The 17,822-nt window shown below is 36.9% G+C and overlaps 1 protein-coding gene across 3 annotated transcripts in view; it reads left to right on the top strand.

The window, feature by feature from the left end:
- The window catches only part of LOC106624020 (uncharacterized), a 35,416-nt gene that overhangs the window by 12,501 nt on the left and 5,093 nt on the right, over positions 1-17,822 (top strand). For 2 of the 3 annotated variants that reach the window (XR_004979355.2, XM_070106928.1), the window contains exon 2: positions 2,751-2,806. The exons of the other annotated variant lie outside the window; for it this stretch is intronic. The gene's annotated coding sequence lies outside the window, so the exon portion shown is untranslated. The remainder of the gene's footprint in view (positions 1-2,750; positions 2,807-17,822) is intronic. 3 annotated transcript variants of the gene reach the window in all.

The following is a 17,822-nucleotide window of genomic DNA, read 5'->3' as shown; positions in this document are numbered from 1 at the left end:
GTTTGTGTTATATGGGAAGTAGGCGTGGTTGTAATCCGATTTCGCCCATTTTTGCATTTTGGCATAGGCATGTCAGGATGATGTTACTTACCAAATTTGAAATCGGTCAATAAATCCCGAGATATGGGTTTTCGCCTAAAAGTGGGGGGCGTGGCGCCTATTGTCCAATTTTTTTATTGGCTCCTATAAACCTTAATTCTACCATCTTATATGTAAAATTCAATGCCTCTGACTTTTAATCCATACCGTTATATGGGGAGTGAGCGGTTATCATTCGATTTCACCCTGTTGCACATTGTCGGTAGGGGTGCTAGAAAGATTTGTCCTGAGTGAATTTGGTTATTATAGCTTCAGTGGTTTAGTAGTGGTGGAGGCCATGCACAATAAACCTATTAGAGGGCGAGGCTACGCCCACATTTAAACTAAGATGTGTCAACCTAATTCGATTCGTTGTACCAAATAATAGTCTTGCTTCTTATTGCGGAGTTTAGTGAGGTCGATTTATTGGTTTACGATTAATGGCGTGTTGTGGGCATGGTAGTGGTCCGATTACATCTACAGTACCAACCTTCTTATGGTGCCGAGAAACATGTGTGCCAAGTTTCATCAAGATATCTAAAGTTTTACTTAATTTACAGTTTCAACAGACGGACGAACGGAAGGACGGAAGGACAGTCACCCGGATTTTAACACGTCTCTTCATCCTGATCATTTATGTATGTATAACCCTATATCTAACTCGATTATTTTAAGGTGATACAAACAACCGATAGGTGAACAAAACTATTATACTCGGCAGTAACATGTTCGGTTGCACCTGGAACCGATGATATCGGACCAATATAACATATAGCTAATATACAAAATGAACGATCAAAATCAAGTCCTTGTATTGAAAAGTTTTTCATTTAACGATATATATTTACGAAACACAGTTTATTTTCCAAATTAGCGCTACAATCCTCTAACAAATTTTTTAGATCCGATAATTATACCATACATTTGTCATACAAACTGAACGATCAAAATCAGTAAAACATTTTTTATACCTTTTTCTGCTATAAAATATACCCCTGTGAAAGGTATATATTCCGTGCAGCCAAAGTTCACGTTTTATCTTGTTTTTTTGCTAATTTTAAAATTTTCATTTATTTTTCAATTTTAGATGAAATAAAGTAGAACGGCTACAACGAAATTGTGTTGTTCAACAAAATAGTAAAAATACTGAACCTAGTTCAAATATTTTTTATGATTGTTCGGTGTAACATACAGATTATTTCAAAGAACTCGTCGTCAGGCTGCTAAATATATGCAGTAAAAGCTTGTGATAGAAAGCTTCACTTCAGGCATTCCCTTAATCTTCAAAACACCCGAAAATATTATAATGCTAATACTTCTGAGCGTTTAAAATTATTACAAAACCGATAATCATTATCTCTAACCCGGTGGTGACTCAAGCAGACAAGGTGTACAAATGAAGAAACCACAACTTTTAGATATATTTTATTAAAAGCCTTTCTTGTGCATAAAAACTTTTTAGTGTTGGTCGAAACGGAGACTAAATCTAGGTAAAAAAAATGGTGCTGAACTCTTCCTATCCTCTATGAAAATAGGCTAGGTAGGTAGGTGGGTAGAGGCCCATTGTGATACCACCGGAACTAAGGTCAATCTATTGGCTCCTCTCTGAACCACCCCGTACTTCTGATCAACTTCATCAGTGAGACCAGTTTTATCCATGCAGTATCCGAGACGAAGTCGAAAAACCCTCGACCGATGGTTGCGATTCTTTTCCTATATAGAGCCGTGCAATCGCATAGAAGATGTTTAATGGTATCCTTCTCTTCTACCTTCTGACAGCTTCTCAGTGGCCTGATAGTACTACTACTAGAGTTCTTACATCATTCCGTTTGAATTTTAACAGTCGGCATGTGCGGCTCATGTTTCATTCATGCCACGTTTGCCTACTTGTTAAGCAAGTCAGGAACTGATCCCACTGAGACTATGCTATGGTTATGACATGCTTGTCGATTAAGTATCTACAAGTAGCCAGAGGCATATATATGTTCTCCTTAACAGGATCTACAAGTAGTTGTAGGGTGGAGTCTGTTCTGGCTAGTTCATCTGCTACACAGTTCTCGGGGATATCACTGTGTCCTGTTACCCATTTCAAGTTTATCGTGAAAATGGGCTAAATCGGATGACAACCACGCCCAGTTCCCATATGATAAACTTTTAAATTCTATCAAAACATCAATGAAATTATTAGTTTAGTATAAAGTTTTGCCAACACCTGAATGTGTTTCCCTGGCTTAGATCCTTGTCAGTAGCAAGAGAATAAAATGTTGGGTTCAACCCGAACTTAGCCCTTCTATACTTGATTTTAGCCCTTTTATACTCTTGAAACATGTTGCTACATAATGGGTTTGTTCACCTAACGGTTGCTTGTATCATCTAAAAATAATCGAGTTAGATATATTGTAGGATTATATACCTATATATATATAAAAGATCAGGATAACGAGATGAGTTGAAATCCGGATAAGTGTCTGTTGTACACGTGTTCCTTGGCAAAAAAGAAAGGACGTGTTCGTAGATGGAACTACTCTACCGATTTTAACCAAATTCGGTATTTAGTATTATCCTGACATTCTTACACTATATTGTGAAAATAGGCGAAATCAGACAAAAAAAAACGCCTACTTTCCATAAAACACAATTTTAAATTTCATCTGATTTTTTTCACTTTTCAGTATACAAATCAAGTACCAATATCCGGATAGAACTTTGAACAGATATGGCCTGCAAGGTATTTCATTTTACAATTTTAAATTCCATCTTTTTTTTCACTTTTCAGTATACAAAACATTATAATATTTATAAAATTGCATGAAAATAAGTTCTGAAGTATACCTTAGCAATGGCAAAAATTAATGAAAACTGCCCTTCGATTTCTTAACCCCACTTGATTTTAGTATAGTTTTCGAAGTAAAATATAGTAACAAAACTAAGTGAGTCTATGACTTTCAAAATAAGTTAATATCGGGTTTTCCAAAAAGGATGATATGTTTTCAAATCGAATTGTTGGTGCGAAGAAAATCTACAAATTATTCATGAACAACCATTATATTCACCTAAATTGACAGTTTGGTGTGGTTGTTGGTCTGGTGGAATCATCGGTTCGTACATCATTCGAAATGAGGCTGTCAATGGAGAGCGGTATAAATCGATGATAACCAACCTATTATGGCCGCAATATCAAATAACCGGGTTATTTGAAGTCATTGCTCTTTTGCAATAAACTAGACTCTCTTCAAACTTTAGCAGTCAATATTAACCGTGCTATTAATGACACATGACCTGATTTAGTGGAAAAAGTACTCGAAAATTGCGTTCACCGAATTCGTTCTTGCAAAAGAAGTCGTAAAGGCCATTTGAATGATGTTATATTCACAACTTAATTGTATCGATTGTACTTCACATTAAATAAAAACATTTGAATTTTCTTAACAATTAGTGTGTTTTTAAATCATATCATACTATTCTTATGAAAACCCTTTATGATACCAAATTTTATTGTAATCCCTTCACGATTTCGACGAACCCTCGTTAAATCCTTTCGCTACATTTTTTAATATTACCAATACCTGAAGATATTTAGCCGGCTTTGATCCTTGCAAGTTGCAAGAGTATGAAATTTTCCTTCTTCCTTACTTGTTTTATCCAATATCTTTTTTTTGTATTTCACGCTAGTGTAAGGTATCTGGATCTGTACTGCAATATATGTATAACATGAAAAACATGGAAAGACGAATTTATTTAACTATGCCAACGAAAATGATCTCTAACTCACCATTATCATTATTTTTCTTAAAAAGCTTATAACTACATTAGTAACGTTCATTTAAAGAAACAATATACACCTGTTTCCCACATGTAGAAAGATAAATTTAAATAACTGTACAATCAGGACACCTAATCCATCAATTGTTGGAAAAATTCTGCAAACAAACTTTTATAGAGCACCGAACCGCCCTGAGAACTCCTTGCCCGGGAGGAATTGTCACCGATCTCCCCCCTCTCTCAGTTACTATCTACACTGAATAGTGTTTGTATAAAGAATATAAACTAAAAACAAATATAGGCAACAATAACTAGATCTAAGTTTATCTCCGAAATAGCAGTATCATGCGACATTGAATCGAAAAAAGAATATAGGTGCTTTAGTAGCTTATATATAACTGTCCTCCAATTAAACTGGTTTCATTAATGGGTTTTTGGCAATTTATTATCTCTCAACAAAATCACATATTTTGTGTATGTCACTTCAAAATTCTTATCGAAATTTGAATACGTTTTCCATTTTTTTAGGAATATTCAGCGAAGTCATCTACGATTAGTGACGTTAATAGGTGTTCTGGTCATTATAAGGTTAGCTTAACCCCCAAGTAGCTTCATCTAAAATATTTAATACCTAATGCATTAATATTTGACCAATAAAAATGTATGATGAACGTTTTAGCATTTCTCTAGGTATATTTGAATGGAATTTTGAAAAATTGTTTAAATCGATCCAACCGAAGTAATAATTCTCATTCAGTCGCATGTTTCTCTAGTCTGTTCAAGCATCCATTTCTACAAATGAACCAAGTAAACTAAAGTGATTTCATAACTGAATAGTTGCAAAATTGTCTACTAATTAATGATTGAATTAGTTACGGAGTAAATGCTATTTTTTCCCCTAGTTAAGGCCTGTCAATCGATTACTTAAATCAAAGTTCGCTATGCCGGCGGGAGTGCCTTTACGCAGAATAGTGAACAAGTAGAGAGGCGGTGTAACCAAACATTTTACAATCTTGCAAAGTGTAGGATGCCAGCATTTGACGCGAACTTTAATAGGTACTATGGCCTCACTAACGATATCTCCTCCAGTGTCTCATACTGTGGGGCCCCAAATTTTTAAAGCGTTGTCTTGCCAATGCCGGACAAGTGATAAGATACTCCATTGTTTATTTGGTGCTTGCTTTTGACATTTTCTGCAGTCCTTTCGAACTGTCAGCCCCATTCTGCAGGCGTGTGACGCCAACTGACTGTAACTAGTAACCATTCCAACCATGTTCATACAGTCTCTTCTAACAAGTGCCAGTAAAAACTATGTATATTTCTGATCTACCGCTATATACAATACATACATGATTTTTGCAGTTTTACCTTTATTGCCATGCATTGCCACAATGCATGTGTTTACCAATGTCAGTCACGTTTACAGATGAAAGCCGTACACCACTCCTGGCTGATATGGGGAAAGTGGGAATTGCCTTGATTACTGCTTGGCTGTCCACGTATATGTAACACTAGAGTTACCTTTTGATGCATTAGAGGCTAGCTCCGCGGATTTCTCATAGCAAAAACCTCTGAACCGAACAGAATATCCCAGCACTAATTCCGTCTTCCACTTTCGAGCCATCCGTATAAATGTTAAATAATTTGTGTGCAGAATTAAAATATTACACGCATTGACCAAGATAAATGGTTTAAAGTCAGGTGGAAAGTCGAAAATGCTTATATCGGGTATATTAGGTTAAGGTTATGTTAGATTTACCTTTAACATTAACATTAAACTGATGTAAGCTTGAGAACATGTTTCTACGCTATTTATATTAGATAACTCACACATTGACCTCGGCATAGTTGGCATAATTTCCACAAGTATATTGAAAATCATTATTCCATATGTAGTATTTGGAAGTTGGGGTAATTCGTGCACTGAATTTCAAAATGGTATCTCACATATTGACCAATATAGACGGTTTAAAGACAAACGGAAGTTTGAAGTATGTGGAGGCAAGAGGAAGTATGAACTGATTTCAAACGTTTTGACAGCAGAGCACACTATTACCAAGAAAATACTTGTATTATCTCTGAATTTCAATAATATATTAATATATCTCATACATTGACCGATTTTTCCGGTAAAAAGTCAGCATAGGCACTGAAGTCCACATAAAAGTTATGATCCAATTTAGATAATTTTTAGATGAAAGTAAAGTGTAAAAATCAGATGGAATTTAAGATGTGCGATGTAGTCCGATTGATTTTGATTCCATTTTAACAAAGTAAAATAAACTTGACAGGGTAATATTATGCACGAAATTTGGTTGAAATTTAATGTTTCTGACGTATTTATAATCATTATTTTGCTTTAATAGCTTGTGACCTTGTGATGTACCTTAAATCTATTAAACACTTTTTAAAACCTTTAAAACCAATTTTCGTTAAACCATGTTTGGAGTAAAGGAAGTCTTCTTGTCATCGAAGAAATCTAAAGATAGACACAGCGAGCTGTGTCGTCTGAGTCGGTCCATAAATAAAAGTGAGTTGGATTTCGTTCGTCGTCGGTGTATTGTAGAGATGTTTTTTTAATACGACTAAAAAGCGGTCATGTTTTAAGCAACAAGCTGAAGGGATGGTTTCTGTGAAACTGCTCGATAAGAATTAGTTATGTTCGTTAACAGTTCGTATACAAGCGAGAGTCATCTACATCTATGATGAAACCAATAAAAATGCATTTTTTGAGTGATAACAGTAATGACTGAATACGAATAGATTATAAAACACACAAAATCATCAAAATATAAACAATAATATCATGAGAAAACCCAAAAACTGCTGACTTTGACATTATAGATTAAAATAGAGGAATCACGCTCCGTAACGACACAACCTTATATAATGGAATTATGGAAAAACCTAAAGCATAGATACAAGTGTATTTTTTTTTTGAACATAAGCAATAGAACTGCATTACTATCTTTCCAGGCACTCGTATGTTGAAATCAAACCAACAATGTTATTGGAGTGCATAGAAATACTTAACACGTTTGCCACGGAAGATAACATCTTATTACCATGGATCCCCTTGGCATATAGGTATCAATGGAAATGAGGTAATCTGTTAAGAGAAGTTGCGGAAATCAGTGCCATAGGACCGGTACCGTTCTTCGCTGTGGGCACCCACCCTCTACGAGAGAAGCTACGGAAAGCGAAAAGGGTAGGAAACGCAACAAGCGCCTTTACTTTGACAGGCAAGGCTGCTTCTGGGACAGTCTGATACAAAACGATTCCAGATATCATTCTTCTCAGAAACAAATTAAGACAGCTTATGGGATTTTACACAGGTCACTGCAGGCTGAGGTGCCATTTGCACAGTTTAGGGTGTTTTTACCAAAGACCAGAAACACCAGAGCACATGCTAGTGTACATAGTGTAAAATTGTTGAAAGCAGGATATAAATCACACTCTAATGTAGTTTGAAACAAGTCTTTAAATTTTTTCTAGTTTACTGTTTATACTTAAGGTATATACGTTCGAAACGTACGATATTTCCGCCTAACGTGTGTTTAATTGTTGCTGCGAAACAAACATATTTAAATAATACTACTTAAATATTTTCTAACTGTAGTATACTACTATTAGAATTCACTTCTTTGTTTGATTGATTGCCTATCTCTTCGGCTTTCACTACACTGCAGGTACTCGTATATTGTCATACGACCGATTACCATCGTCACATTGTAAGATGTAAGCATGCAGTGAAAGCAAACAGAAAAACAATTTGACCACAAACCGTAGCGACAGGGGAGTGGGCGTTTTAGCAAACAATCCATGTAAATGCGCACTGACGCCACTTAATGTTATACTTTCGCACCACTGGCGCCTGCACGCCACACACCAAAAGTGCGAGCACCACAACATTATCCAAATCAGGCACATTGCTGTGCAAACGCTCTACAGCTACGGTATAGCTGAATAGAGCCATGAATGACCTCACCTTCAACAATCAATTCCTTTATAATTACTACGCATCACGCCTGCCTTCTCGGTCCTTGCACGCCATTCAACTGCCAACGCCTGCGTTTATTCCCCTTTCACATGTATGTTTGTATGTGTATAAAGCAATCGTGTTGGCAAGCAGAAAATTTCGGTCGAACTCAAGCCGTTAGTTGGTGTCATGCGAAACAAACCTGACGCGTGTCTTGTATTTTACGAAGGGGTGGAAACGCGTATCCCCCGTGCCACACTCAAATGCTGCTTAATGAAGCAACGACTACGGTTCCTGTTTTAGCCAATTTGGTATGTAATTCTTTTACCATTACTGCTACTCTGACTATCCACAAGACCATTGCCCCATCCACAAGCGTAGTCATAAATATCGCTAATGCTGTTGCAGTTGTTGCTGTCGTCTCTATTGACACCCGCCCATTTGCTGCGGCATCTTTTTTTTTTTTTTGCTTCTACATTCGTGTTGAATACACAAAAATACTAATGCAGCATAACACTGAAAGCTCACCCGCCATCGCATTGCCCTGCCGACAGCACTTTTTGTCGTTCTTTTTGTGTTCAGTGTTTAAACATTTTGTTGTTGTTGTTTTTTTTTTTTTTTTGTTTTGCCCTGTTTGGCACGCTCTTAGCTTCGTGCTCATAGCGTTAACGCCTGATGTCTGATAAAATGGCGTGCGCTGACGCGCCAAACCCTTGTCGTGCAGATCCCGCTCAAATTTATACATTCGTCGCAAGTCAACCATCTATTCCATTTGCACAGCAACACTGTCGAGGCCACAGTTAGAAGCGCGTGACTAACAATCAGGTTCGGTCTGAAAATGAAATGTCCCGCAATTACCGCTGAGGCCACATCTAACGAAGCCGATGATTCCTTTGACAATTTCCCCCCTTACAGACAAATGGCATCATGCCGCCCCCTTTACATCCGTTTCTAAGTCACAACGCATGATGTCGCCAATCGTCTCCACCAACAATTTTACTGCGCTGTTGTTATCATGTCTCCAGTTCAGGAAACTTTCTCAAACCCTTAGACGGGTCAAAATGCCTACGCATAAATGGAATATGTACAAATGTCTGTGCGCCTATACATATTTATATAAATAAGTGCCAACGTAGATACGTCCGTCCACACAGCTATATGTATGTACATTTATATTTACAAAAGTTCGTGCCACTGGCTCACCACTGACTCGTTTGAAAGCTGAGATAGCAGGGTCGACACAGACGCATCATTCGAAACAACGACAGACTATTCGACCTAACCAGCGGCAAGCTAACTGGCTACTCGGCAGCTCGAAAACCCAGCAGCCCAAGTTGACTGTTTAATCGAATAGCCCGACCACAGTGCAATAGTGTACATATTGAAAGCCGTATCCTTTTCCCCATCCTTTGCACTGCGATAACTGGGGTGGTGGACTTGAGAATACTAGCCTTGTCATGGCACTGCTGTATAGCGAGAAATCAAAACACGCGCTTCGTAATTTGGTATTTTTGAGCAAAATTGTAAAGCCAACAATTACAATTCGACATATAAACACCTACAAACATGCAACTACTTAGGTATATAATATAAAGTTAGACTCCGTTTCGATTATTTGCCATTTCAAAACCAAATAAACTTCCTTAAAGCGACGAACGGTCCTAATTAGTAATGAATTCTGGCGGCGTGGAAAGACCGATCTGAAAACTTTGATTATCCTTTTAATAAGTTTATAAGCTATAATATTGATCTTGAAGCTTAGATCACGAAAAATGCTTAAAATTGTAATTTTCTTATTTGGAACTTTTTAAAGACCGTTGAGTCATATACATTAAAAAGTTGGTTGCCTTTTAGCCCAACGTGGTGTCTGCGGACCGTCATAGCTCTTGTTGTCTTCAATTTTGAAATGTTATGCTAGATATTTTCTATATAATCAATACCTAGGAAACTTTTGAAATGGCAGTAAAAGGAGGCATTTAGAAAACTGTATGTCAATAAGTTCAACAGAGAAGATAATTATATACATACATATGTTGCGAAGAGAAATCCAAGATAAAATATTATTTTCAAAGAACGGTTGGTCATCAAATAGTTGACCTTAGAATTCATTAACGCACTTCGGCTATTTGAAACTTGTCAGATTAATAAAGATCTCGAAGTTTGAGAGAGACTATACAGAGATCTTTATTTATTGGTTATTTAAATTATATTTTGTTATTTTTAGACCATGAAAATATTGTAACCATTTATCGCGATACGAGGTTACGTTTTAAAAGTTGTCACGAGTTCATAGATAGCGAATCGATGAAAATAGTATAGAATAATGTTCAGCGCTATACCGCCAAATTCGAGGCACATACATCTATGGACCTACTTAGAGCGAGGCTGGAAATGTGATATTTTCTGTTCGGGATAACATAGTTTTCAAATCTTTTAAGATTACGATTTCTGAAATTTCTTCTGGGCATCAATACTACTGTAAACTCCTTCCTTAAACAAGAAAGCTTGGCCTTCGTTCCCAAATATGTACTAAATTTGTTTGTGTGTATACTGTTTAGACGGAATTATAAGTGCCACACTTCATGCCAATCTCAAAAGAAATTTACTATACATTCACACAGATGTACATATGTTTACTTGCATATGTACATACATTCCGCCTGACTGTCTTTCGTTCAACCTTTTTGCTCGACAACATCAGCCCCGCAGTAACACCCGTCCTTCGTGCTGCCTGATCAGCGCGTCTGATTGCGGCGTCACAAACCCTTGGTATTACAATTTCTCGCTTCACATGGGCGCACAAAAAGCCCAAGCGCCACACACCGCATTTTAGCACTCTTCAACAATAAACAGCATGTCACTTAGCTCAAACTTCAAAAGGACTGCCACACGGCTAACGCCGCCGTCGTCATGTCACGGTACGCCAATGCCGCAATCGCCTCTGGCATGCTCTCTGCTTTCTACATGGCAGTGTGCTTGTCTGCCTTCTTGCTTGGTTTTGTTTTGTTACGCCTAGCCTCCGCCCCTCCTTAACTGTTGCTGTTAGCACATGACTACAACGACTGGTGTTATCGTCGTTGTTTTTTGTGTGTTTGTATTGCCACTGCAGCAGTTGCTAAAGGCTCAAAGGAGCATTGACAGCACGATTGCTTCAGTGGTCGCGGTAATGGTGGGAAACGGTAGTTGGTCCGGAATCAAGCGATAATAAACGTACACACAATCACTTATGTACATATGTATGTGTATTTGTGTGTGTGTGAATATTACTCTTAAAGTGAACAGGACGTGTGGCAAGGCAATACTCAAGTGTCTGATTACAGGAAGCGTGTGCGCCATACAGTGAAGCAAGCAAGTGACACAGCGTTTCTATTAGATTAAATCTTGGTAGAATTACACGAAAAGAAACATAGAAGCATTTAACCCACATATTTACTATAATTAGCGTATACTCGATAATAACATCCCTATTGATCGAAATATATCGAATTGATTATAAAATAAGGGACGTAATCATATGGTATATTTGTAAGGGCAAACGTAGCTCCGTAGAGAAAAAATCGGTGCTTCGGGATCATTGTAGTGAATTGTTAACGAAAAAATCTGCAAAAAATTATTGCAGAACACTGCGACCCCTTAAGAGCTGCGGGCCCGGGAAGAATTGTCCCCAATCTCCACCCTCTCTCGTTCACTGGGTAAAAGTAAAACGGTAAAACTAAAATGGGAACATGTTCGAATTATGAAATTGTTTGCATTGGCTCCGAAATCTCAGTTTATCATTTAGCAATACTAACTTACATTCTTGATGTTCAGAGGAACGCTCCGAGGTTATACATACAATACATCAAAGAAATAGCTTTCACACAGGACGACGAGTGTTTTTCGAATGCGAAAAAGCTTCTACTATTAATTATTTAAGTAGGGAGACAAGCTTAACATAAGTGTCCATAATAACTTTCTTCCACAAGCTTTCTGAGTTGGTCTCTATTTAAAAGTCTGATAAAAAGTGCTTCGACCAAGATTTGCTTTTTGAAATTAAGAGTGATTGACCTTTATCAGACGCCTACTGAAAATTTAGAATAATTAACAGCTAATGAGAATTAACTGTAATTAAAAGTTCACCATTCACCTATGAAATATTCCAGTTAAGATATATTCGTTGCTCCATTAAAACAAAACTTTGTGATAATCTATAATATTTTAAATAAAATAATAAGGTGTGTAATAGTATAATTTGTTCCACTTCTAACTAACCACATGGAAATAAGTTGGTGCGGCTGCTGTTGTTTAGCTTATGCGCTGCCATTAACGATTCTGGGTATAAGGATTCCAAGTTGCACAAAACCGCTCACACTAAGAGCATTTACATTCACGTAAAAAACTGTAGTAGCACCTAAACGGAGTCGAACAATATTTTTTTTTTATAATAGTGTGTGAAACAGAAATTTTTTAAATTACTATTTATGTGTTGTGAGTGATTTTTTTAAAATATATTTTAATAAAAATTAATATAGTTAAAAAAAAATAAATAAAAAGCACGCTTTTAAAGCATTTAAAACTAAAAAGTAAACAATAATTCTTAATATAAACTGACATTAATATTGACCGAAAAATGTTTGTTTTATTGAGCGAAAAGTGTGTTGGAAGAATATAAACATAAACAATGGTAATCAATCCAGAATGAGGGCCCGAATCACCACAGCTTTTCAAAGTTGTATAAGAATTATTATAAAGATCAATTCGATTTATTAAAAAACATATCACGAGAAAAATAAATATTGATATCCACAATTTTTGCTTAGGAGTTTGAAATATTGTTACACGATAAATGGACAGTAATTCTTCATTTGAGTTAAATTGTTGCTGACATTTTTTCTGGAAGTATTTTTAGGTGTATGTCCAATCAGTCTCTTATCTCTCCTCCCCTAATATCCTCGAAAGTTCGCAGGTTTTTGCTCACCACTGTATTCATAGCACATTTGGCCCTTTCCTAACTGCACTTGTCAGTTTGCAAGCTTACTGCCTGCGTGCCTGTCATGACAATTCAGAAGCATTCATCGTCGCCGATCCCCCAAGCGCCACTCGTATATGAATGTCTGCGGTGTTTCTGAGTTTTCTGTGCACATATACACTAGTATAAGTGTTGCTGTTGAACGATTTTTGGGGGATCCTGTTGGGGGTCAATACACCCTCTTTTCCATCGTATACTCGTCATACTGACAATTAAATAGCCTTTAAACGTCTGACGTCAGATAACATCAATTCGCACACCACAAACATAAGGAGAAGCTTGACAGAACCAATAGTTCAGAAGTTTTAGATCTTAAAGTGACGTTACCTCTGGTATTTTTTAACATTGAAAAAAAAGCGGACTTCCTGCATTCATGAAACATTGTTTCGTGATGGGAAAAAACACCGTTGATGCAAAGCAATGACTTGATTAGTGTTACCGTTAAGTACTGGCTTGCTGAAATTGTTTTCGCATCGACTACCTTGAAGGCATTTTTAGCTGATGTAGTATACATACTGGGGGATGGTTTGAAAGAGATTTTGTCTATTCAGTTCACATATTTTTGAAAACTTTTGAGGCCAACTCGACCAATGTGAAATTTGTCCCTTGCGTATCATAAACTGGTATCCTGCCCTCATCGCTTCTTCGATCTAGATATAGTTTCGGAGAGAAATTATCAAAAATCAATATTAAATTTTCAGATCCAGACATATTAGTATTAGAATTATGTATATATTACATATATACGTATATATTTCTTTAAAAATCGGAATCTTGAATAAATGTTTTGGTGGCGCCTCAGAAATACAAATATATACATAAATTTTCATTTCACATATAGACATCTACATGAACATGTGTACGTATATACCATAAAAACCAGCCAACACAACAACAAAACCAACAGTCATAATAACAATGACAATAACAACAGCAACAACAGTCACCAGACGGCAACTGCTATAATACCAACAGCCACAGAAATAATACTAACAAACACAAAGAGGCGAGGCGCGTAGCATCTGCACATTTTCTGATTCTGGCACTAACACTGACACTTTCCCTTTACACTTCGCCCCTCACCTTGCCTATCAACTTCCGTCGCATTAATTCTCCCATTTACGTTGTTGCTGTTGTTATTGTTCGGTTGCTCCAAGTGGCTGGCAGTGAAACGACCGACTCACTAACTGACAATCCGGCACTCTCACCCGCTGTCGCATTCAACGACTGTCGTCGGTGGCGACGACGTGCTCCCGAACACCCCAAAGCGTGCAGCATACGAGATTATCGTGCGGCTGATGATGGCTGTGCGCTTGTGCATACACTTGTCGTTACTACCGTGGTTACTGATGTTGCAGTGAGTGTTCGTGCTCGTGTATATGCCTGTGTGTATGTACATACATAAAGCGAGTTTATACGTGTGTGTTCGCAACGCTTGACGAAGGCGACTAATTGGGTGTGGATGTGGGTGCTTAAATTGGTTATGGACTGGGGTGAGAAAAGCTTGACGGCAGCAGGTCGTCAGGCGGTCGCACACAAACACACACACACAGTACAACACATACTATTTTATAAGCGGCACGTAAAACTTTGTGGTGGCAACAAAGGACGCGCGGGTTGAATTGCCATTTGGCAAGCCACAGTTGTTGCCAACACCAAGAGGTTTTGCACGCCGAACTCAGCAACTCCTACGTGAGTAACTACGACTATTTTTTTGCGGTGGTGATGTCGATGTTGATATTACCATTGCTGCCATTGTTGTTGACGTTGCTCTTGTTTTTATGGCTGCCACTGCTGCTACCGGCTACCCACAGCCGTGGGATTTGCGTTGTGCTTATGCATGGACTGTTTCGTTTTTCGTTGCTTCTTTTTGCTGAACTTTTATTCCATTTATGTGCCTACACTACGCTCCGCACCGAAACGACTGTCTACCATACACAGACTCAATGGTTTCTAGGTACTTGTTGGAGTTGGAGCACGTAACTGCTGCTGTTGTCGGCGTTATGGCGCTATAAGGCGTAGAAAAAAAGCAAAACGGCACCAGTTGAGTGGTATGGGATAGCAACACAACAGCAATGCTACGGGGTATTCTGAACCATAACAAAAAAAAAAAAAAACACGAAATAAAAGCTTGGAATAAAGAAACAACTTGCAGGAAAAAGGAAAATAATAATAAATAAAAAAAAAATGGAGATACGACTTTCGAATTGCGGCGAGTGCTGCAGCAGGTGATGGAAACGCGCAGTTTGCCTGTCAGCCGCGAAATTGCTATGGGCGATTGCTGAGCATAGTAGGCGGGGGTGTGTTCGTAAATTAGGAACTTCACATCGTGCGGTCCGTCTGGCTTCCTACAAACATTGACACATACATCACATAATTGTCGACACACATCCATACATACATATGTATGTACATTTATATTTATGTGGATATAGGATAAGCGGCCTCCATTGACAATTCGTACAAAATCGCACCTTTATTTGACGGATTGTCTTTTTAACAGTTTTATTTTTTCATTTGTAGGCCACACGCTAATTATGACATGGGAATGTGTTAAATTGTCCCATTTATATATGTATGTATATTCAAAAATTAACTTTAAAATCTTATGTTTTTTGGATTTGCAATCGTGCATCATTTCATTCAAGTTTAATTTGCGGATTTTCCTATTTCATTGTCTAAAACGGCACTAGCGATTTAAAGCAAGAAATATCTTTAATAATTTTACGACAATTTTGCAAACGGTAATTTTCACTAGTCGAAATGAAGAAGGTATTACTAACCAATTGGCATCAGTTATTACGTCTCAACTTTGCTAAAAAAGAACACTTCACTTTCGATGATTGGAAAAAGATAATACTGTTCGATTGGAAAAAATTGCACAAAATTACTTTGGATGGAAATCAATGGGTGAAAAAAACGTAAGCGAGAAGCTTACAGATGGGCAGGCCTATTAAGCCCTCATTGAAGTTTGTCGGCGGAAGTCTGTGGATTTCTGGTTTTATAACTTCAGAAGGTGTTGGGAAGGTGCTGAGCGTTGTAAGAGCATTGCAATTTTGGAGAAAAGACTTTAGCTTTTACCTTTCTCGATAAAAGGTTTGCCTCATTATATGGCAACATTATATAAATCCCTTTTTTACATAACAAAAGTACACAAAAATGTCAACCAAATCTTGATTTAAAAACAATAACTGTCAAACCCCTCCTTACGTTTTGAGAAGAGCAGAAAATGTTGCACTTTTTTCAGATTAGAAAGCAATATTCTGAGAAATTGGACCACTAAGCATATAGCTGCCATACAAACTGACCGATCAAAACTTACTTCTTGTATGGAATCTGATTTATTTGTGAAGAGTATTATTGTTTCGGTGCAACCGAAGTTAACGTTTTTTCTTGTTTGTTTATCATTATTGCATTTAGTAAGAAAGTTTTACATCATTTTGATAACTTTGCTTGGACCACTTAATAGATGCAATGCAATTGAATGAAACATGAGGACTTTATACATATTGCCAATTAACACAAATTGTAAAAATCTTAAATCGATAAAAAATTCGATAAAAACAATGTTCACAATTGAGGATCGTTTTTTCAAAATTTTTACATTTTTATTTTTCTTTTTAACTTAGTAAGTATGCACTCGAAATAGTTTCCAAGTAAAAAGCTTTAAATGTGAATTCCGTTTCCAAACGGTTTATTTTTACATATAAAAATATAGCTTTGTATATTTCATAACATAACGTTTTCTCATTTTGTGAAAAATAATTTAAAATGTAGATATCCCCTTTTGAAAAGACACTCCTCAGTTGTACTTATGGTTTCTGAACTGTCGCTTTTTGAATGGTTTAGCGATATCGGTAACCAACTTGTAAAAACTAAAAATTATTTTAAACATTGGCGTTATTGGATGGACTTAATACAAGTAGGTAAACCAATTCAAGTCAATTAAATAATTTCTGTTTACTTGTATATAAAAGTTTTATTTTCTGTTTGAATGATTTAGTTGAGCGAAATTTATATAATACAAGTATATTGAGATACTTTTTTCGTTTCTAAGCTGTCGGCTGTTGCAATAGAGTAAGTTAGCTGCCTGATTTTCGATCTGAGGGCTTAAACTCGTAGAAACAGTTTTTACTAACGACTGTCATCTCTCGTCAGATATTTCTAAACCTCCGATATTATTTCTGCCATGTAAAAGATTATATTTTAGAGAACTACTAAATCACGAATAACAACAAAAGTAATGAAAGAAATGCGTATAAAATTGAATTGAAGTTCAGGCCGTTATCAGTATGAAATTTTTTAATAAAGTTAATTTTATTTAACAATGCGAAAATTGAATAAGCGATGTACATAATTATATTCGAAATGGTTACCTTTTCCTTTCACACAAGCCCTCAAACGATTCCAAAGAAATTGTAGTCCAAAGGCTTCAAATCTAGACTTTCAGACGGCCAATCATCTGCATCTAGGAAACCAGAAATATTGCTTTTAAACCACGGCTGGGTGCTTTTTGTCTTGTGTGCTGGAGCAAAATCTTGCTGGTAGTTCCAATGCTCTGCATCGAAGAAAGTACTCCCCACCAAAACATCACAGCAGCTAGGTGGTGAAGACGTTGAACCCTTAGAATAACATTTGTAGCGTCTTTTAAAAGTTTTGGCGTAGATTTTATCGTTTTGCCTATTAAAAACTTCTTCATTAGTGAACATTTTTTCATCTGTAAAAACGATAGTTTCATAGCCGTTGATCACTTAAGAAGTTACTTGTATCTGTTCAGCTTAATTTCCTTCAAGCGCGTTGTCAGATGATTAATCGACGATAGGCTTTCATGTGGAGACCATCTCGAATAAGTCTTGACATTGATTTGGTCGATATATCAATTTCCTTTTACATAATTTCCTGTTTTTACGGGGATTTTCGCGATTGCTTTCGCGAACAATATTTATAGCTGGATTGATTCTGACCATGCGAGGACGACCACTCGCACAGTGCGGT

Source organism: Bactrocera oleae, chromosome 3 (assembly GCF_042242935.1).
Source record: "Bactrocera oleae isolate idBacOlea1 chromosome 3, idBacOlea1, whole genome shotgun sequence".
Lineage (NCBI taxonomy): Eukaryota > Metazoa > Arthropoda > Insecta > Diptera > Tephritidae > Bactrocera > Bactrocera oleae.
Note: the sequence above shows the minus strand (reverse complement) of the source record. Positions and strands in the feature narration are given on the sequence as shown.